At 37.9% G+C, this 22,376-nt stretch overlaps 2 long non-coding RNA genes across 4 annotated transcripts in view; both read left to right on the top strand.

Moving 5' to 3' along the window:
• The window catches only part of LOC132663840 (uncharacterized), a 54,460-nt gene extending 41,091 nt beyond the window's left edge, over positions 1–13,369 (top strand). For all 3 annotated transcript variants that reach the window (XR_013551591.1, XR_013551590.1, XR_009603296.2), the window contains 2 exons: positions 5,952–6,036; positions 13,236–13,369. This is a non-coding gene — a long non-coding RNA (uncharacterized LOC132663840). The remainder of the gene's footprint in view (positions 1–5,951; positions 6,037–13,235) is intronic.
• A 3,150-nt stretch (positions 13,370–16,519) lies between these two features.
• Positions 16,520–21,399, top strand: LOC132663841 (uncharacterized). Its single transcript, XR_009603298.2, has 3 exons — positions 16,520–16,958; positions 18,008–18,122; positions 20,517–21,399. It is a non-coding gene; the product is annotated as an uncharacterized LOC132663841 (long non-coding RNA).
• The last annotated feature ends 977 nt before the right edge of the window (positions 21,400–22,376 follow it).

Raw genomic sequence — 22,376 nt, 5'->3', positions numbered from 1 at the left:
ACTAGGACACTTTTAAGAATATTGCATAATTATTCTGGGGTGATCTTTTTAGCCTAAGTTGTTCACTTCCAACACATCTGACGAAGACATGGGTTTGAACCCAGATCTACCCAACCTATCTTCTTTCCTTTATACCTTGTTGCTTGAAATAAGGATGCAGTTCAAATTATGAAGGGAATTCTTTCACAATGTACAGATATATCACATCATTAGGTTGTATACTTTAAATATCTTACAATTTCATCTGTCAATTATAACTCCATAAAGCTGAAAAAATAATAGTTTGAAGACTGCTAGAGAAATCACTCATCAACAGCAAGAAAGAACTTATCAGTATTGCTTCAAAAATATTTCAAATGCATAGGAGTGCCTGGTTGGCTCAGTCGGTAGAGCATGCAACTCTTGATCTCAGGGTCATGAGTTCAAGCCCCATGTTGGACATAGAGCGAACTTAAAAAAAGTAAATGTATATAATATATACTATATATTATATATTTGAATATATATTCAAATATATTTTAACTGTATAAATAGAAAAGGAATGTACAATCAAAACATCAAAAAAATAATTCTATCTTCTACCAATGCAAAGGTGCCTTTAAAAAATCCTAACATGATATTAGGCACATCCTATAGCAATATAATGTAAAATGGTTGAGAATAATCCTTTATGCTGGTTTAACATCACTTAGAATCTTTTTAAAACACTATACTGCCTTATTTTACCATATACAAGGAAGATATTAAGAGACTAGAAAAGATCCAAAAAACAACAACTAAAATGGCTTCAAGAGTTGTGGCATGGAAGTCATGAGAGGGAAAAAAAAAAAAAAAAAGGTAAATGAGATAGAACTATTTAGTCTAGAGTGGAAAGTCCAAGAGATAACTCTAAAATTGCCTTCAAGTGAATTAAAAGCTGCTGAAAAGTCTTGATCTCCAAGAGGATAAAACAAGAGGGTTGGGATTTAATCACCAACCATGAGAATTAGCCTGTGGAATTGTGTCATGGTGGTAAAGACTATTAAGTTCCACAAGTTACAAGGAGCATCTTCCAGAGTCTTTTACACTGAAAGAAGCAGTCACCCGCAATGCCTTATTTGACCATTGTTTTTCTTGAAAGTAAAGAGAGAAAAACAATGGTCACCTGATGTCATGCAAGTCCTGTGATTGCTTGCTACGCTTTTCCTGATGCTAACGTATATGTCTGATGTACGTCATCGATCATTCAACGCTCCCCACTGAGTACAGTGTAAATTCAAACTTCTTATGATGTCATAAAAATGTTTACTCATATCTCCACCTACTCTTTCAGAAGAAAAACTTGCCACTCTCTCAACACACCCTGTGCCTCTCCTACCACAAGTCAGAACGGCAAGTATTCACTCCAAAACCACAGTGTTCTAACACAGCTCCTTGGCTTTACACAGGTTACTTCCTCTGAACAGGATATGCCTCCTTCCGCCCCAACAATCCCATCCTCCCACCCTGCCAAGCCCTTCACCCATCCTACAAATTATTCCCATTCTTGAAGATAAAACTCAAATGCCTTCTCTCTGCTGATTTAATAGGTGATAAAATCCCTCTTGTCTGCATCCAGTCCCAACAGGTAAATTTAGATTCTTCTTTCTGTGCTTTCAAAGTACCTTTTTCCCTCATTTATTATGGCACACATTATAGTATTCTTAAAACTTCATTTGCCAGGCACCCTGGTTAGACTGTGCACTCTCCGGGGGCAATACGCTGGGAAAGGAAGAGAATGAGACACAGTTTGGCCTGGTTCTTTTTGCTTCTTAGCTACCTAGCATATAGTAGTTGCCAAAATTTTTTGTTGAATCAATGAAGCCATTAATTACCTGTTACATGCAAAGAAATATTCAACATTCAAATTGTTGCTGTGGAAACAATATCTGGGGACTTCTATTGGTCTTTAAATTCAATCGATTTTGACTTGTTTTCCAAGTTTCTTCCGAAAGCTTTTTTACCTTCAAACGATAGAATCAATAATGTATGTTTAAACGCTCTGGAGCAAACATGTGTGTCTGAGGTACTCTGTCAAAACCACCAAAATATCCAGGACTCCAGGGGTAAAAGTAGTGAAGAGCAGATCTGTATAAAAAGGTGGTTAGAAAGTATAAATTTTCTCATCAAATCCGTTCCAGAAAAAGCTTCTGGGAGACACACAGGCATCCAGATCCCAATTCAGCTTTACTTGTATATGAATAAGGACAGCAGGGTTTTCCATAAGGAGGAATAGTGCATAAGAAAATTTTATTATTAATACAGACATAAAGCAATATCAGACATCTTAAATACAACTGGTCTCTTGTTGCCATTTGTAAGATGTTTGCTCTTTGATGTAAAGTTAATTTATGTCTCTACATTTGCAACATTTGTTAAAGCATTTACATTTTGAAGAAAATGAATAAATATGTCAAGTGCAAGGATGCATATTTAAATGTAGTGTTTACCTTCATAAAACAAGATACTTGCAAAATATTTCCTTTTAGTTTAAACATTTTTTACTTCTAATTGGGTCCATTTTAAATTATCCTTAATTGGACATTTCAAAAAACAAGGAGGAATTACATATTTATTCATTTTAATGCATTCCACTTGTTTTGACTCAGTTGTCTTTTTTTAAAAAAAACTAAAAAGCATCACCTTAAGGTAACCAAATTTTGTCCTATGCAGCTAACCTGACTTCATTTTCCTTTCTTTCCCCAAGTTTTTCTTAAATTCCAGGTAGTTAACATACAGTGTAACATTAGTTTCAGGTGTAGTTTAGTGATTCATCACTTACATACAACACCCGGTGCTCGTCACACTGACTTCATTTTCTAATAATTCAAGGAAGCAGAACTCAGTTCTCTAATATTAGTCTCTCAAAATCTCCAGCCCTTCCCTTCCTGTGGCCACCCTCCTCCCAGCATCCAAACTGGCCCAAATTCCTCCTGTATTTAAAAACAAGCAGCTGACCAGAGAAACATGTCACATTCTGGCTATTTCCCTAGTTCTCTCTGCACTTTTAGACAACCTTCTCACTCCCTGTACTTCCTTCCCTCCATACTTTCCTCTGGCAAACTTGTCAACATAGCTAGAAGGACTTCCATTACCTGACACCTGCTTCTCTCTCTCCCTTCTCCCTCCTCCCACCACCGTCAGGTGCTGTTGTGTCTATCACCCTGAACTACTTCACTTCCACCAATGTGCCATACTTTGACTTGCCACCCCAAATTTTAACACTCTGTTCCTCCGTCCTGGAATGCTTTCCTTCACTCACCCTTTTTCCTCCTCTTCTTATCATAATTTTAGATGAAATGTGGGTGGAACACTGTAACTTAGTTGTTTTGTTGCATTCAGCCATATTTGTATCTTTGGGTCTTAATACTTGAGGGAAGTTCAGGTTTTAGATTGATTACAGTGTATTATACCTACAATAGTTGGTAACTTGTTTTTACAAAGAATGAATTGTGAAATTCATTTGTAAGTAAACAAGAAGAAAACTGAAAAATTTTCGAACAAAGAGACAGTGAGGGAAGTATAAACCTTCAAGAAAGTAGCAATAACCAAAACACTGTGATGCCTCAACAAGAAGAAAAATACAGCTAGTAAAACAGAATGAGTAGCTCAGAAGGATCCACCCCAAAATAACACCAAACTGTGATAAAGAAATCTCCAAAAAGTAAGGTGACAAAGAATATTTACTTAGAAAATACTGAGGGAATAAATGTGAAGTATCCACATATGGAAGCAAGTTCGAGGTGAGTTTAATAAGTGAAATATCAAAACTGAACATTCAAAATGATCAGGAATCAAATTTAATGTTTATCAAATCTTCAGAGAAATAATTTTTGGTTTTCAGGCTATAAAAGCCATCACAAAGGAAACACAGGTAACATAACAAACTAAAAGGAATAACATTTGATTAAGAAAATATATTTACATTGAATATAGTTATCAATACTTTATAGGGAGTGTATTCAAATATATTTGAAATATAAAGCATTAAGACTTCAAGAAAACACTGGGGTGCCTGGGTGGTTCAGTCAGTTAGGTGTATGACTCTTGATTTCAGCTCAGGTTATGATGTCAAGGTTCATGAGTTGAAGGCCTGCATCGGACTCCACAGTGACAGCATGTGGAGCTCTCTCTCTCTCGCTCTCTCGCTCTCTCTCTCTCTCTCTCTCCACCCCCCCACCCCACTCATGAGCGTGCATGCTCTCTCTCAAAAAAAACTTTTTAAAAAATTTTTAAAAAGAAAGACAACACTAAATTTAAGAAACAATGAAAAACAAAACTTTTGGCTAAAGATGTTAGAACACATAAAGCTGGCTGGATTGTTACTGAGGTTATTTTCCAATTGATATTTCTGTGTAAAAAAATTATCCCCAAATTTAGCAACATAAATCATTGCATTTTTTAAAAATTTTTATAATGTTTATTTATTATTGAGAGACAGAGAGAGACAGAGCATAAGCATGGGAGGGGCAGAAAGACGGGGAGACACAGAATCTGAAGCAGGCTTCATCCAGGCTCTGAGCTGTCAGCACAGAGCCCAACACGGGGCTCGAACTCACAAAATGCATTATCATGACCTGAGCCAAAGTCAGATGCTTAACTGACTGAGCCACCCAGGCACCCCATAAATCACTGCATTTTACTCACAGATTAGAGTCTGTGAATTTGGAAAGGGCTCAACAGGGACAGCTTGCCACTGCTCCACTGTAACTGGGGTCTGTAACTGGGGTCTGAGAGAGAAGAATAGGGCCAGAGATGACTCCATAGTTGGGGACTAAAATCATCTGAACTTTTTGTTCATGCATGTCTGGCATCTGTCTGGGAGACTGGAAATCTAGGACTACCTTTCAGAGCATCTATTAAACGTGGCCTTTCCAGGTGGCTTGGCATACGGGCTCTGACATGGTGGTCTTAAGATACCCAGATTCCTTCCACGACAGCTCAAGAGGTGCCAAGCATGAGCACTCCAGAACACAAAGTGAAAGCTGCTTTGCCTTTCTTTCCCTACCTCAGGAATCATGCAATATCATTTCTGCTGGATTCTATTGGTTACAAGCAAGTCACAAGCCCACCTAAGTTCAAGCAGCTGGGGGAGAGGAACCATGTCAAGGTCATATTGGAAAAGATGGTGTAGGATGGAGACATACTTATAGCCATCTTTATAAAATGCAGTTGGCCCCACTAACACATTCATACATGGCTAGCAGCTTTGTAAATTTTTATAGTCATTCTGGAAAGCAACAGCTCCTGTCATTTTAACTCAGTAATCTGACTCCAGGAACTTCATAGTAAGGAAAGAATTCGAGAAAAGCAAAAAGTTATCATTAAATGCTAATAATCTGTGTTAGAAAAAAATTACAGAAACTATTCAGATAACTAAAACAGGCAAATGGTTTGGCAATTCTGATGGAAAATGGAAAATAATCACAATGGCTATACAAAAATATGGAAATTATATGATGTGACAATAAATGAAGCAAAAAATGAAATACAGAATAGAACCATCAGCAGAACAATTTTTAAATATAATTGAAACAATGTTAAATATAATTGACTATGCAAAGTACTTTGTACTTTGATGGGTTAGGATCTCCAGATCTCTTAGGTTAGGCTGTCCATGCTTCTACTCTTCCAGGTAAAGCTTCCTAGTATCCTGCACAGATTCTTTCTTTTTTTGAGTAATGAGACTGCACAAGGAGATGCCACTAGGGTAGCAAAAAATAAATGAAGGGATATCCTAGTCTGCATTCAGTAGGATCTACAGTCCTATCTTTAACAAGGACATGAATTAACGCATTAACATGAGTGAGACTGAGGCCCAAGTGAAAATAAAACTGCAACGTTTGCATCCAGGGGTCTATCTGTATGAAAGGTTCATACTGTTCTTGTGCCTCCAAAATGGGATTTTCTCTACTTATTACCATGTCTTCAAGTTTGCAGAACAGCTCACGGAAAAACCCTCTCTTTGGACATGTTTGGGCCAGATTCAAGATCAACTCAAGTCACCTTCAGCTGGAGGTAACTTCAGGCCAGATTTATTCTATCCTTCTTAAACTGTTATGTCACCTTTGATTGCTGCCTTATTGGAACTATATTAGATTCTGTTTTAGTATATAATAATCTGCATCATAAGCTTGTACTTGGTGATTTTATTCTGTGCTATTCTCTGGTCCTATTCCCTTCCACCCAGATGGTAAGCTCCATGTGGCTACACGTGATGCCTTATACTTCTTTTGTATCCCTTCTCTGTGCCACACACTGCTGTGCTGAGGACAGCATGTGTGTAATCACCAATCTATCACTAACATATTTAGTTTTATGTCATCAAGTTTAGCTATATTCAGCATATATCACTGCCTTAAGGTTACTGCATTTACTAATACCAGGTCCCAATGATTCCCCAGTCATACTAAGGTAAAATACAATTAGGGTATAGGCAAATCAAGGAAAAACTAAAAGAATAGGCATGTTACAGCAATGACCAGAGAAGAGTCCAAATGATACATCAACTGTGCAAAACCCCTCAGCAATGCTAGGAAGAAACATATATTTGATGACAAGGAAATAAGATCCATGAAGAACATTAGCCAATACAGCAAAACCTTGATTTGCAAGCATAATTCTTCCAGAAACATGCTTGTAATCTAAAGTCTCATATAGCAACGTGAATTTCAAGAACCATTGGCTCAGTTGTGATCATGTGATGTTCGGCATCAGGTACTACTCGTATTGCAAGACATCACTTGTTTATCAAGCTAAAATTTATTAGCAATGTTTGCTCATCTTGCAGAACACTCACAGAACACGTTACTTGCAATCCAAGGTTTCACTAGATAGGGGGTATATTGATATTTAAGCATTAAGTTGTAGTCAGTGTCTGCCATAAACTGCCACCTCTTAACTTCATTAAATATGATCCCACATAGATAGGTATAGTCCTTAAAAGACAGCATTCTAGAAGGGATGCAGATAGTCTCTGCCCATGCTCAGCTTTAGAATGTGACTCCAATTTTCAGCTAAGCCTTATCAACCTAGGCTAACTATGTGAATCAAAATTATACTGTGAAATGTTAGCAGATGAGTCTCTTCTGCATTTTAAATGTTTTATTTATTTCATTATGGTAAAAACTCTCTATGTGAGATCTACTGCCTTAACAATCCCCTTGACTATTAGTGCAACGTTGTATAGCAGATCTCTAGAGTTTATGCATCTCACTTAAATGAAGCTTTATGCCTGTGGATTAATAATTCCCCATTTCTTCCTTCCCCCATCTCCTGACAGCCAACATTCCATTCTTTGCTTCTATGAATTATACTAATTTAGATGCCTCATATATGCGAAATCATGTAGTGTTTGTCTTTCTGTGGCTGGCTTATTCCACTTAGCGTTATGTCCTCAAAGTTCATCCATACTGTCACATATTGCAGATTTTTTTTTCTTTTTTAAGGGTGAATATACCCCATTGTGTGTATATACTACATTGCCTTTATCTATTCATTTGCTGAAGGACATTTAAGCTGTTTTGATATCTTGGCTCTTGTGAATAGTGCTGCAATGAACATGGGAGTGCTAATACAGCTTTAAGTTCCTGATTTCAGGTCTTTGGAATAAATACTCAGAAGTGGGATTGCTGGATCATACATAGTTCTATTTTTATTTAATTTTTGAGGAAACTCCATACTGTTTTTCATAGTGGCTGCACCAATTTACATTCCCAACAGTGCACAAGAATTCCAACTTCTCTGCATGCTTGTCAATATCTGTTGTTGTTTTGTTTGTTTGTTTGTTTTTATAATAACCTCCTTACAGGTCTGAGGTGATATCTCATTTGCATTTCCCTGATGGTTAATGATGTTGAGAACTTTTCACATACTGTTGATCCTTTGTATATATTCTTTGGGGAAATGTCTATTGAAATCCCTAGCCCATTTTTGAAGTTTATTTGTTTGGAGAGAGAGGGAGAGAGAGAACACAGGAGTGTGAGTGGAAGAGGGGCAGAGAGAAAGAGGGAGAGAGAGAATCCCAAGCAGGCTCTGTGCTGTCAGCAGAGCATGATCCCGCAAACCCTGAGATCATGACCTGAGCTGAAAAGGAGAGTCAGATGCTTAATTGACTGAGCCATGCAGGTGCCCATCCTTAGCCCATTTTCTTAAGTCGAGTTCAGTTTTGGTTTTGGTTTTGTTTGCTACTGTATTATAGAAGTTCCTTATACATTTTGAATATTAACCCCTTACCAGATACATGGTTTGCAAACATTTTTGCCCACTGTAGAGGTTGGCTCTTCTCTCTGTTAATTGTTTCTTTTGTTGTACAGAAGATTTGTATTTTGATGTAGTCCACTTGCTTATTTTTGGTTTTGTTGCCTGTGTCTTTTGGTGTCATTTCCAAGAAATCATTGTCAAGAAGCTTTTCCCATATGTTTCCATCTAGGAGTTTTACAGTTTCAGGCTTTACATATCTGCACTTTTTCTAAAAGGATGACTCTCTCACTTAAACCACAAGACTGGAGTCCCCACTGCCCAAGGAGGATATGTCATAAAGGAACATAAAAGAACAAAGGACAAGGATGGCAAATTCTAAACTTTTACACCTGCCAGATGTCAGACAGAAAATTCAAGGATGAACTCATATAGATCCAGATTGTGGAGGAAATGCTTTTCTGTTTACCCGTATTAAATAAAAATCACAGAAACATCCCAGGAGTTTGAGAGGACAGGGATGTAAGCTCTCCACCTCTAGGTGAGTCCAAGGCATAAGAGAAGGGTTTTGAGATTCGTGAAGAGAGGGTACTTATGCCTGGTTTTCTACTTGGTTGCCCTGGAAGTTGACAAGTACTGCAGACAGTGTCTGTGACATTCTGGTCCTGAAGCAGTGCAGAGAAGCTGTAGGAAGCACTCTGACAGCACAGCAGTTTGACAGGACACTGGAAGCGGTCAGATATTTTCCCAACTGACCCAGAGTCAAGTGTATATAACTCTCAATGAAAGTGGACCAATAGGCTAAGAAGACACCACAGAAATAGCAAGAGTTTGGATGCTACAGTAATTTGCTAAAGCTGACATAACAAAGTTTTCCAACGCTAGGGGCTTAAAACAACAGAAACTTATTCTCTCAAATTTCTGGAGACTTGAAATCCAAAATCAGAGTGTCACAGGGCTATCCTCTCGAAGGCTCTAGGGACAATCTGTCCCATGGCTTTCTTTCAGCTTCTGCTGTCATCAGCAATCCTTGGCATCCCTTGGTTTACAGCTGCATAACTCCGATCTTTGCCTGCATTGACACAGAGCCTTCTCCTCTACTATCTTCACATTGTCTGCCTAGAAAAAGACACCAGTCATATTGAATTAGGGGTCTACTCTACTTCCATATTACCCACCTTTACTAACTACATCTGCAATGACCCTATTTCTAAATAAGGTCACATTCTGAGGTACTGGGGGTTAGAACTTCATTATATCTTTTTGAAAAACATACTTTAACTCATAACAGATGCTCCAGAAGATTCTGGAAAGTGAAAAGATCTGGCCAAATCCGAGGACCAGACAGGATTGCAGTGTCTTTCATTTGCCCACTTAGAAGAAAAATGACCTTGAACCAGATCTCTTTCCCAACTCCCATGTTCCAAAGCCCCTAGAACTTAGATCAACTCTTGGAAAAGAAAAGAAGTTAGAGAGAAAAATCCTAAATTAAATGAGTTTAAAACTGAGATGCCCAGGTTTGTCATAAATCGATTAGGAAGACTTTTATTGTTGCAATCAGGCAATATAAGGATTCCAAAGATGACATTAAATGGAGGTAATAAAAGTGTGTGTGTGTGTGTGTGTGTGTGTGTGTGTGTGTGTGTGTGTGTGTTATTTCTGGAACACCCGAAAATAAACATCATAACAATTATAAATCTATCTATTCTGTAATAATCTTGGATGGGGGAGAGATGTTAGCCTTCTTTCACTGAACTTTATAAAGACCACAAAGGGATTAATTAAGAGTAGCTAATGTAATGAACACTACATACAAACAATTTACTTAAACAAACTACAAATAACAAGGTAGTTCTTATATTATTTTTTAATCTCACTTCATTAAGGAATTTACGGCCTTCAATGTCTAGTGTGACCAAGAAAACTTCTCCTCTGCTCCTTTGCTTTCATTGTTCGGTTTCTGTCCCACCAGTTTTCTTACGATCTCCGAAAGTTCACTTTCAACAATACACACCATCAAGAATCTACTTTGAAATGGTGTAGTTTTATTTTTTATTAAAGAGAAGTATTTTCATCAAACTTTAGACACAAACATTTGTCTTCCAATGTGCTCTGGAAAGCACTTGCCAGAAGCACCTGTGGATCCACCAGTGACATATCTCTGTGCTCAGCACACACTCCTCTATCCTTCCAACTAAGCAGCCCATAGCATAGGAGTTAGGACATGACTTCATTTGAATGTCAGCTCTGCCACTTACTAGCTGTGTGACCTTGAACACATTTTTTTAACCTTTCTCTGCCTCCATTTCCTCACCTATAAAATTATGTCTACCTTATAAGGTTGCTGTGTGAATTAATTAGATGTGTTAATATGTATAAAGTACTTTAACTTAGAGTCCATTTAAATAGTAAGCACTCGGTGTTTATTATTATTAAATATATAAAGAGTTCTTTTAAGTCAATAAGAAAAAGACAATCTAAAATAGGTCCTAAAGGGGCACCCGGGTGGCTCAGTCAGTTAAGCATCTGACTTTGACTCAGATCATGATCTCACAGTTCATGGGTTTGAGCTCTGAGTCGGGCTCTGTGCTGATAGCTCGGAGCCTCGAGCCTGTTTCAGATTCCGTGTCTCCCTCTCTCCCTGCCCCTCCCCTACTTGTGCTCTATCTCTCTCTCAAAAATAAATAGACATCAAAAAATAAAATAAAATAAAATAAAATAAAATAAAATAAAATAGGTCCTAGATAGGAGTAGGCAAATCACAAAAGAGGAAATGCAAATGATCAGTAAACAATGAAAATATACCACCTCAATGGTAAAGAGGGAAATGCTAATTAAAAGAAGATACTAACTTTTTTGCCTATTGGATGACAATGTAAAAGTTTGATAGCAGTCAGTGCTAAAGAAAACCTAGAGAAACTGGTGCTCTCATTTATTATTGGTGAAAGCATGCATTTTGATATTTTGAAAATTAAAATAGTAATACTTTTTTCCAATATGCATACTCCCTTACTGAGTATTTTCATTTCTGGGATTCTAACCAACAGAGGAAAAAAAGAAAAAGAAACATCAGCAATGTTTAATATTTTCAAAGTCTTACCCAAATTTACATCTAAAATGTTGGAAACAACCTCCATAAACAACTAGAATGCCCATATTTAGGAAAATGGTTGCCCAAATCATGATATACTAATACTGCGAAACACTAATCAGCTATTAAAACAATATAGATCATTACACATTAACTTAGAAATAGGCTTACAACATACTATTAGGCGAGAATAGCAGATTCCTGTCAGGGCCACATGTATCTTTTTCAATATATATCTTCAATGTATATATTTTTGTTTGTATTAACAAGAGACACAGTAGCTCATAGTGGTTACATTAGAGAATGAGATTAGAAAGAGAAAGTGAGAGACTATCAACTTCACTTTTAAGTATATATTGCTTGGATTTGTATAGGAAGTAGATATGATTATATTTCAGGCAACTGAAAAGATTATAAAGAATGGAAGAAAAAAGAGAAAAATGAACTAGCGATGAAAGTCAAAAATCAGCAACTGCATAGATACTTTTCTCAGGGCACAACACAAAAACTGTTCATGAGTTACATATGAAAATATGTTTAATAATGGAAAGTAATTCTTCTATACAAATTACAAAGTTCTTTACAAAGTTCAGTGCTGAGTTAAATTCCTTAATGCTCACTACAACTATCAGCAAAGGGCTACATAGCACCATGGTAGAACGGAAATGGGAATGTAGAATGTGTACTGGCGAAAGTTGGAAATGTAGTCAGGTTTTCTCTCCCTAAGAGGAAAAAGAAAAATTTAATTTTCTGAACATTTATAACAGGCCTTGGGGTAAATTCTAAAATCCAGCCCAGAGTAGAGGAAAGAACATATCATCGTGGATAGAGGCACAGTGCACAGCAGTATCTCTCTGCAGGATGAGAGGTACGGGGGAGAGGATGCCTCAAGAATAAAAGAGCTATGATCCGATCAGAATCTGAGAGGCAGAAAACAGAGGCTATCCAAAAGCATAGTCGGTATTTCTTTTCTCATTAATTCTAAGAAGTAAAGTTTTCCACATTTCAATATCTCTAAAAGTAGGACGAGTCTCAGATTCAGTGACCTGTTGTGGTCACTACCAGCCACGAGATAGTTTTGATGTGGTTGTCATTGCCTTGGATTATAAATATTCACATTGTTATCATTTCCCCTGGGTGTTGACTATTTTTGGTGTTGAGATTAATTGCCATTTACAATATCTTCTATAGGATTACACTATGATTTGCATTGAAGGAGAAATCATTACATATGCAGAAATAAAGCAGTGGGGAAAAATTTGATTTAGTGAAGCAAATATTCATCATATCAGGAATGACTAGAGCCCCATATTTTCCTACAAAATAAGAACCATGTGTTTTACAGAACCTAAGAAAATACCAGAAGCAAATGAAGCTGTATTAGGTTTTGTTATTAAGACGCATACAAAAGGGATTAGCTATCACATGCGAAGCAGAGGAACTGGAAATAAAAGAAATTGCTAAATCCCTTGTCATTAATGAAAGACAATGAGTGGCTGATGTGAGTGATTCATGCATCGTTGCAGGACTGTCTTTAAGACATTCTATCATAGTTTAGTTGAAAGTGCTTTTTTTCTTAGTAGAACCTAGTCCAATAGTGTGTCTTTCAATCAATGGCATCATAGATTAAATGAAATAGGGAAAATATATATTTTTCAATATTAAAAATTAAAAATAAAACCTACAGACTTCCTGATAGGAAGGAAGGAAGGAAGGAAGGAAGGAGGAAGCCAGACAGGAACAATAGTCTAGGCTGGGAGAAATAAAGAGCAGCATCTTATAAGTAAGAAGGGAAAGAGAAGTGGGTATGTGGGAAATGGAGTCTTTTGGGTTTATAAAAAAAAGTGGGTGGAGAGAAAAGGATTGAGAAGCATGGGTTTAGAATAAACTGCATCCCATTTGTGGCCCTTCTATTTATATTTTACAGGTCCCCCGGGCAAGTCACTGAATTTTTCTCAGCCCCCATCCTCCTCTACAAAATAGATACTATTGAACAATACGAGCCTGAACTGTGTTGGGCCACTTATATGTGGATATTTTTCAATAAATTCAGTAAAGTACTACAAATGTATGTTCTCTTCCTTATATTTTCCTTAACAACATTTTTCTCTTCTCTAGCTTACTTTAAGAATAAGGTGCACAATACATAAAACATAGAAAATATGTGTTAATTGACTATGTTATTGTTGAGGCCTCCAGTCACCAGTAGGTTATTACTAATTAAGTTTGGGGGCAGTCAAAAGTTATACATGGATTTTTAACTTTACAGGGGTCAGATCCCTAACCTCCACATTGTTCAAGGGCCAACTATATAATAATACCTGCATCAAAGATTTGTAAGGACCAAAAGGGGAACACAAAATACATATTAGGCACTTGGCTTATAAATGCTCATGAAATAACAGTCCCTATGTTTTCCCAAAAGGATGCCATCATTAAGTGAAATCCTTGCTTGGGAGGTCTATATCATCAGTCTACAAGGAGCATGGGTTTTCAAAACTCCAACCTTGAAATATCAGGATTTAACATTCAAATATAGGTCAGTAAGTTGATTTGAATAAAATCTTAATTTGATATGATGCTTCTTTTCTGATGTGCTTTAATCTCAAATATTTTCCTGAACATAATTCTTCTCTTGGAAGCTGCCACCAGCTGAGAAATAGTCACCCTCACCTGCTGTTTCCTCTAAAGAAAGGAACTCAGATGCAGCCTGGGGAAAGACTTCCTCTGTCAGAAGTGATAAATCAGAGTGTATTTTTTCATTGATATCTTAATTTCCATCTCTAATTATAACTTGGAAAAGAGTTTGGGAGGCAAAATCAAACCAAGAAAAAGTTTACTTTTATAAATTTGAGAGGGAGACATTAATCTCTAGGAAAATGAGAGAACATCCTTGTTCTGCCTGAGTCCTTTTAGTCTGTGTTTAATTTCAGTCATCACCAGAGGTGCTAACCACATAAATGTCAAATGTATGAACAGATAAAATGTCACAACAATACAATAAATTGGTTACTGTAAAGAATATAAAGTCATACAGTTTCTAACAGTTTTCTAATTGTCCAGATGAATAACAGAACTCCTTTCCAAATTTTTATTGCAGACGTGTGCCGATATAGTAACTTGGGCAAGAATTACAACTCTTTTTAGGGACCATAAGAGAGTATTGCTCCTATTCTTCTGGGATTCATCTTCCTTTTAGGGTTCACCCACCCTTTGGCAATCATATTAAACTGCATGATTTTTTCCACCTCCCATACTACATGGTAATCACATGCATGATAGGGAGTGGAAGACATTCTCCTTTAATACAATGGCTGGGGTTAAAATATTCAAGGTGTCAAAACAGATGGCATCAGGCACTATATTCTATATACAACTCAACCTACTCCATATCAGCAGTGCAAAGGACGGCTGACAGAAAATCTATGGCTCAGGCTCCAGCATAGAAAACATTAATGCAAACATCTTCTGCCCAAAGGACTTGGCATTTACCACACTTTCTACTGGAAGCACAAGGTTCCTGTGCCAAAGGTCAGGGGCAGTGGGATTAACTTTTCCCACATATTTAAGCAAACTGTCTATCACACCAAAAGTGCAGGGACACACACATATACACACACTCTGCTCATTGTAGTTGATTACGAAAAAGGTCAGCTGAGTGATTTGCTTCCAGACTCTCTCTCTCTCTCTCTTTCTCTCTCTCTCTCTCTATCACACACACACACACAAACACACACACACACACACACACACACACACACACACACAATCTGCTAACATTAGCAAAATAGAAAAAGAATGACCAGCTCTTAGATTTCAAACAGCAAAGAAAATCTAGTCATCCTGTCAATGGAATCTATTGCTTTCAAAACTTAAAATGCAAGGGTGTTCACTTTTCAGTTCAATAGGTCATTTATCCACCCAAGACTCTGCAAAGCAAAACAATAAAACAAAACAAACAGTTGTGTATACACCAAATTTATATATATATGTGTGTGTGTATATATATATATATACATATATATATACACACACTTACATGTATACATCAAATGCTAATACATGAATTATTTGATAAATAATGCTTCAGCTCTTCAAATATAATGTTATAACATATTTATTAAAAAAAAAACACTTAGATAACCTCTGTATGCAAGTTAGAAAAGAATATGACACTTCTCAAAAAATAAAATATTTCCTTCTTGGTTTTTCTATTTGCTTGGGGATCTGGTACACTACATGCATATAATATACACTGAATATACTTATATATTGCAAAGACATATATATTACATATATTATACATACATACATTTATATATTTTGTATCCCATGTTATAAAATACAAAGCACATAAAATATGTTACAAATAACATCATGTATATGTATATGTATATTTCTAGGTTTATACTTCTCCAACACCAAAATCTGAGGTTTTCATATTTATATTCTTCCATTTTGGTCATTCGTATTTCCTCCATATTAAAATCTATCTAGAGTGGCAAAATCATGCACCCAGGAGGAGTATATAAGTCCTGATAATCACTCCTCCTTTCCATTTTCTTTTGAGTGCCTTTTGTGAGTCCCAGGGAAGTATTTAATCACTAGCCATGAGTGATGTCATCCACTTATGTGTCATCTTGCACATCTGTTTCAGGGCACACACTGGGAATGTACAACATCTCCCATAGGGTCAGATAAAAAGAAAAGCTTCTTTCCTCCACTGATAGGTTTGAATGATGCAAAGCAGGTCAGGTTTGAAAAAAAAAAAAAAAAAAAGAGCTGCTCTATAAAATTCAAAGCCAAAAAAGAGTTCAAATTGAATCTTTGACAGAGACCGCTTTTAAAGAGACCTCCTATCAGTAAAAAGTGCTGTTCTCCAGGTGATTTCGCATATATTTTTAATGCCAATTCGTGTCAGCATTGACAGTATGTTTTGACAGTAAGAGGAATTAAAATGATTCTGAGTACCTGAGGTGACTCTATTGACACATCAGATTACACTTAATGTTTTAACAGCAAAGCAAAGTTGAGCAAAGCAGCCTTCCTACCATGCCTGGCGTATTAAAGCCTTTTCCAGCCAGGACAGTGTATCTTGCAAGGAAGAGACATCTCAAATAGAATCGGTAAGCTTGGACTATAAAACAGACTTAGAATAACAAATTCTCTACTCTTTAAAGGTTATGTTCATTCTTTTCAGTGGGAATATTGCAAAAACTGGCTCTTTATCAAGGACTCAGGTTTTCCTCCCTCAGGAATTCCCTGAGTCAGAAGCTCAAGCAAGAGGAGAATTAGTAGAGTGGCTGCAGCAAGACGTGAGCTCCAGGACTGAAGGCTGCACAGGTCCACCTGGGAAAACAGTGCAGACCTCAGGGCCCACGCTTTCAACAAGGGATATCAGAGCAAGGAGGCCAAGGTATTCAGGGCTTCATGAATCATCATATTTTTGTGCAATTCTAAATCTTCTAACCATGCAGAAGGGGCCTACTTAGAGAAGGTCAGCTGTGCAATTTGTTAAGAATTATTCCCATAGCTGAAGTCTACGTGGAAAAAGTGCAAAGGACAATGAAGATTAAGCTGTCATCAGGCCAAAAGAGTTGCCAATTCTAGGTAAAAGTATCACTCAAGGAGACCCCATCAAGATGGCCAGGTATGTTTTTTAAGTGGGAAAGAGCTAGTACCCCTTTCTTTACTATTTTCTCCAACCCCAACCCCCCAAAATACCTAGCACATTGGTGGGAAACACCTGATTCTTCCTTACCAGTAGAATTACACCTTGGAATTCCTAGCTTTAACAGAAATTACCATAGAACAGGAATTTGTTACCAAGAGGTAACAATTCTTATTTGTTTATTTACAACTGAATGTTTACTTTTATTTTCAAGTTTCTTTTTTCCATCTGATTCAATGCAGCCCAGAATAGAGAGTATCTGCTAACACCTAGGACTATGGGATTTCCAAAACATATTTTTTGTCAGTGTGTTTGTATATGAATCTAGGTGGAAGGAAGCAGATAATTCTCCCTAAAAGACATATTTTGTAGCTATCTGTGGAAAACAGGCAAGCCATTGCTCGCCTAGTGCTGGTAATCACAAAGCATTTTTCTGAAAGCTTTGTAAATGCTTTTCGCCCTACAGATAAGAGATTTAAAGTAGACAGAAATAAATGACAGAGCTCACAGTGACTTACCTCTATGGCACTGCCGCTTGCCTAGCAGGCTGAAAACTCCAGGCTTTTCACAGTCCCTGTCAGATTTCCCTCTCCCGCTGCCAGCCAAGATGTGATGGCAAAGAAGGCAGGATGGAGAAAAGAATGTGAACGGGGATCCCAGTCAGCCATACCCAGAATTGAACCCAGCTCTGCCACTTACTAGATGTGAAGCCCACCTTCTTATGTGGTAAAATCAGGATGATAAACCCATATTTGAATGCTGTGAGGATAAATAAGTTAGTGTGCCTGGATTAGTGTTTAGAACATAGGAGCTGGTGGTGTTTCCCTCTTGGTAGCACGTACATTGCTTTTTGGCCACACGGTGAAAGCCATCTTAATATAACAACTTACATTTACACACTAAAGTAAGAGTATCCCACAAATGATAACCTACTTGCCATTTTATATGCCTTTAAATCCCTCGCAGCCTCAGCTACCTTTTCATGAACCCACTACTGCAGAAGTCACTGGATGTATTTTCTTCCCTAGGTGCTTCTCTCCAATTTAACAGAGAGCCCAAGAGGCTGGGTTTACAATGGAATGGATATCTAACCTGTTGACTGTCAATTCTCAGAATTGCTAAAACTTCAGAGTATGAACGGGGGTAACTGAGCTAGAAAAAGCTTTTGGCAATTCTGATGTTCATAATTAGTTCAGTTTGACTTGCAAAAGGAAAAAACAAAACAAAAAGATGTTCCCACATGTACACAGGGGTACTTTATTCAGTGTCTTGCCTAACTCAGAGGAATGCAGCCTTAGCTCTGTCCATGGTATCTGCACAGCTGAGCAAGTGGGAACACCGACGCACCACTCCGCCCTGACTCCTCTGGCCCTTGCATCCACCAGTCCCTTGACCGGCAGAGAACGAAGTTCTAAAGCTCCAAGTACCCTGCCTCTGCTTCTTCCTCTCCTCTAGGGCTTGCTCTCAAAATATATACTCTGGCTTTTTAGCATTACTTGAGTTCCCTTTTCCCTCCCCATGCCCAAACTCTTTTTCAGATCATTACCAACATCAACATAGAACTAGTTAGCAAGAAAAGATTATACTGTATTTAAGGGGTGGTTTTTTTAGTTATATATGAACACACACATATATATTTACATAGCCACTTTAAAATATTAAAATATATGCTATAATATATTTATTGTACAGAGAGAGAGAAAGAGGAAGGTAGAAAGAGAGGAAAGGAGAGAGGAATTTAAGTCTTTATTCAGTTTTGGAGGGCACTATTCAGTCGGTTAAGCATCTGGCTTCAGGTCAGGTCATGCTCTCACAGTTCATGAGTTCAACCCCCACATTGGGCTCTCTGCTGTCATCACAGAGCCCACTTCAGATCCTCTGTCCCCCTCTGTCTCTGCCCCTCCACCGCTTACAGTCTCTCTCTGTCTCTCTCAAAATAAATAAATAAACTTAAAAAAAAAGGCTTTCTTCAGTTTTTTGTCTGTTACTACTTCTACACCCTTATACTGGTTTCCAATTCCTGTTGGCTTCCTCAAGATCAAAATGCCCCAGAGATTTAAATCCAATCTGAATTAAGATCAAATCTTCACTTAGCTCCTAAATGTACCGATTCCCAAATCCCCCAACACAATAGCGAGTTTCTTTCCAAACTGATACTTCCTCATCCATCATCCCAAAGAAGTTCTGCTTTTATCATTGCATCCATATGTTGATTCAACAAATATACACTGAATATCCATCATATATCAGGGACCACAAAAATACAAACACCACTGTTCTTGATCCTAAAGAGCTTAGAATAAATGAGGGAAACAGAGAAGTCAGCGATATTACAAAGACTTGAGAGAGAATAAATTGAACTAAGACATCATGGAGGGCTTTCCAGATGAAGAAACATGTGTTCATGATGAATGGATTTGCAATCTCCAACCATGTTCCAAAGTTCAGAAGGTGCTTCCAGCAACGGAAATAGCCTATACAATGACATGGCATTATGAAACAGCACGGTACCGATTGAAAACTTCTCTTCATACGGTGAAAGGACCCCAGAGTATAGTGGTAGGAAATAAGATTAGAGAATCAAGCACAGAAAGATCATTAAGAATTTGGGGTGTTGAACATAGTCTGTAGGCAAAAAGGACTCCCAAGGAAATGTCATCAAGGAAGTGATGTAAGCATATTTGCACTTAAAAGGCTACAGCTGCAGGGCAAAGGCTGAATTAAAGCAGGGTAGAGGATAGAGTCAAGAAGGCCATTCCCTAGTAATCCAAGCAAGAACTGCTAAAGCAGTAGACTTGGCCATAACAGGTTAGGGAATTTTGGAGATAAAACTCAATGAGCCATTTATAGCTATTAGGTAAAAGTGAAGGTGGACCAAATACCCTGAGATGATTTCCGGGTTTCTGTCTTTGCTAGAATGGTAGTTATCATTCTCTAAGACAGAGACTATGAACACAGAGGGAAAAACACGAGCAGTTAAGTTTGGATGTTGATGTTTGAGGTACCCACGGAATATAGAAGAGTAGTCCCTAGAAAGTTAGATAGGTAGTTCTAGAAATCAGGAGAGGATCTAGGCAGGAAAGAGAGAAGACCATTGACAAGATAGTTTATATTGAGTTTCCTGGATACCCGCTACTGATAGAACATCTTTCTTCTGCTTTTCTTTCTCCCTAAATTCAATGCTTCCTATTCTCTCTGACCCACAATCACTTTCAACCATAACACAATTAATCAAATAAGGCTTTCTTTGCCCCCCCCCATACAGTAAGGCAAAAGAAAACAAGAAAACCAAACTAATGATATCAACCTAGACTAAGATAATCAATTTAGTAAATTTTTGCTAAGTTGAAAAAAGCAGGTGTTCCATACAAGTTAAAGAAACACTACTAATGTTAAGGTCTGAAAAACTGCTGTCATGCTTCCCATCTTGCAGCATTACTAAAGAGGATATTGCATTATTGTATTGTTTACCAGATACCCACACATAGTAGTAAAATAAGACTGCATGCCCCACTTGCCCCTTCTTATCTTTTCCAGAATAACTATCAAGAATCATCACTTCCATGTGCAGTACAGAACAGCGAAGACAGGACATTTGGGGCTCCTGACACATCAGTTTGGGACTTTACATGACACCCAGCTTCAAATCCGAGTAGGCACAGCTCTTTCCATTCTTTCAGGTTCAGAGCTGAAGGTGTGAAGAATCTACTCCAAACTACAAATTATTTTGAATTGGACACACATGCCACGCATTTATGGACAGCATAGCATTTGGCACCTGTCACGTGGCCAGTCAACAAATGCCAGAGAAAATGATTTTTACCCCCTCAGGCACTATGCTACAGAAAAACCATGATGACGGTTTTTCTCTGGTATTATATTTTGTGGGAGGAGAGAGGCTTATTTCAAATTAATTTATGATGATCTGTGAAAAGTGCTAGAAACATGCCTCACTGCACCTAGATACATGGTATGCACCAGTCCCTTGTAAAATCCATTTGAGGGGCTCTCAGGGCAGGACAATGCTCCCGTTCCTGGGCCAGGCTGCCAGCATTAGCTACTGGTATTCAGAACCATGGAATCAACTTAAGGAGTCAAAGAGACCTGTCACATGCAGAGGCTTGGAAAGACAGCCCTAAATGCCACTACCGTGTCTGAAGACTGCACCGAGGGAATTTCAGTCCACCAGAGGTATCACCTGGGCCAATGCGCACATGTTTTCCTAAAACAAACCAACTCCTTTTCTTTTACAAGAAACTCATTTCTCATTATTGGAGTCTGTGCAGGGCCATAGCCCGTTTTTCATTCAGTTTTGCACTAATGTAACGCTTGTCAATAGTCAATTGGTCCCATTTGATCCAGGGCTTACACATACCAAGGGACTTCGTTACAATCACCCAATGTGTCAGGCCCTGATTAAAGTTGTTTTTCCTGCAGGGCTTATGGATCTATATCTATTTTGCTGCTCTCCAGCTGTCTCATAACTCAACTATGAGGCTTTCCTTCAAAGCTAGGCTTTTTGGTTGGCACCTGGTTTTACACAGCAATATTACTACTATACACAGTTACAAAACAGGTTTGTTTGTTTTTTTCAGAGATATATATAAACTTTTCCTCAGACTCAGAGCAATTCATACCCACCATATCTAAACCAACGTGGTATTAATAAGCTGAGAGAATAGAAGACTCTGGCATCAGTCAAACGTTTACCCTTCAGGATTCCTTTTGTTGTTGTTGTTGTTGTTCTATATCATCGTATTGACAGTTGGGTACACGGACCAACTACATGGTGAAGAAACATTTGTTCAGGACTTCTCAAGAAGGAGAGAAGCAGTATTGTTAACGAATCCAGAGGACCTTCCTGTAGGTTTTGGTAAATATTTGTTCTGAAACAGTGGGAGACAAGTAGATCTCAGAGACAAGGTAAGAAACAGAGAACCAACTGCGGTAAACCTAGAGCATGAGACAGATATCAAAGTGGAAGAAGTCCTGGAAATTATTAGTTAAAGTAGAACCCAGGTGCTTAACAGCTAAATAAGTTATTTGTGGATAGAAAAATAAAGTATGTAATACCCACCCCAGAATTTAGGGACACATCTTAATTTACGGTAATGTTGTGGGCTAAAACAGATGAACAATAATAATAAAGAAGCAAGCACCCACACAAGGAGACAGATATCTGGGAATCAAGTATCCAGAGCAGCATTCCAAATCACAGAATAAAAACGACATTAAAAAAAAATGGGGCGCCTGGGTGGCTCAGTCGGTTGAGCGTCCGACTTCAGCTCAGGCCATGATCTCGCACTTGATGAGTTCAAGCCACGCGTCAGTCTCTGTGCTGACAGCTCAGGGCCTGGAGCCTGCTTCAGATTTTGTGTCTCTCTGCCTCTCCCCTGC

This window comes from Panthera onca, chromosome D4 (genome assembly GCF_046562875.1).
Source record: "Panthera onca isolate mPanOnc1 chromosome D4, mPanOnc1 haplotype 2, whole genome shotgun sequence".
NCBI lineage: Eukaryota > Metazoa > Chordata > Mammalia > Carnivora > Felidae > Panthera > Panthera onca.
The sequence above is the reverse complement of the archived record's forward strand: the minus strand, read 5'-3'. Positions and strand labels throughout refer to the sequence as shown.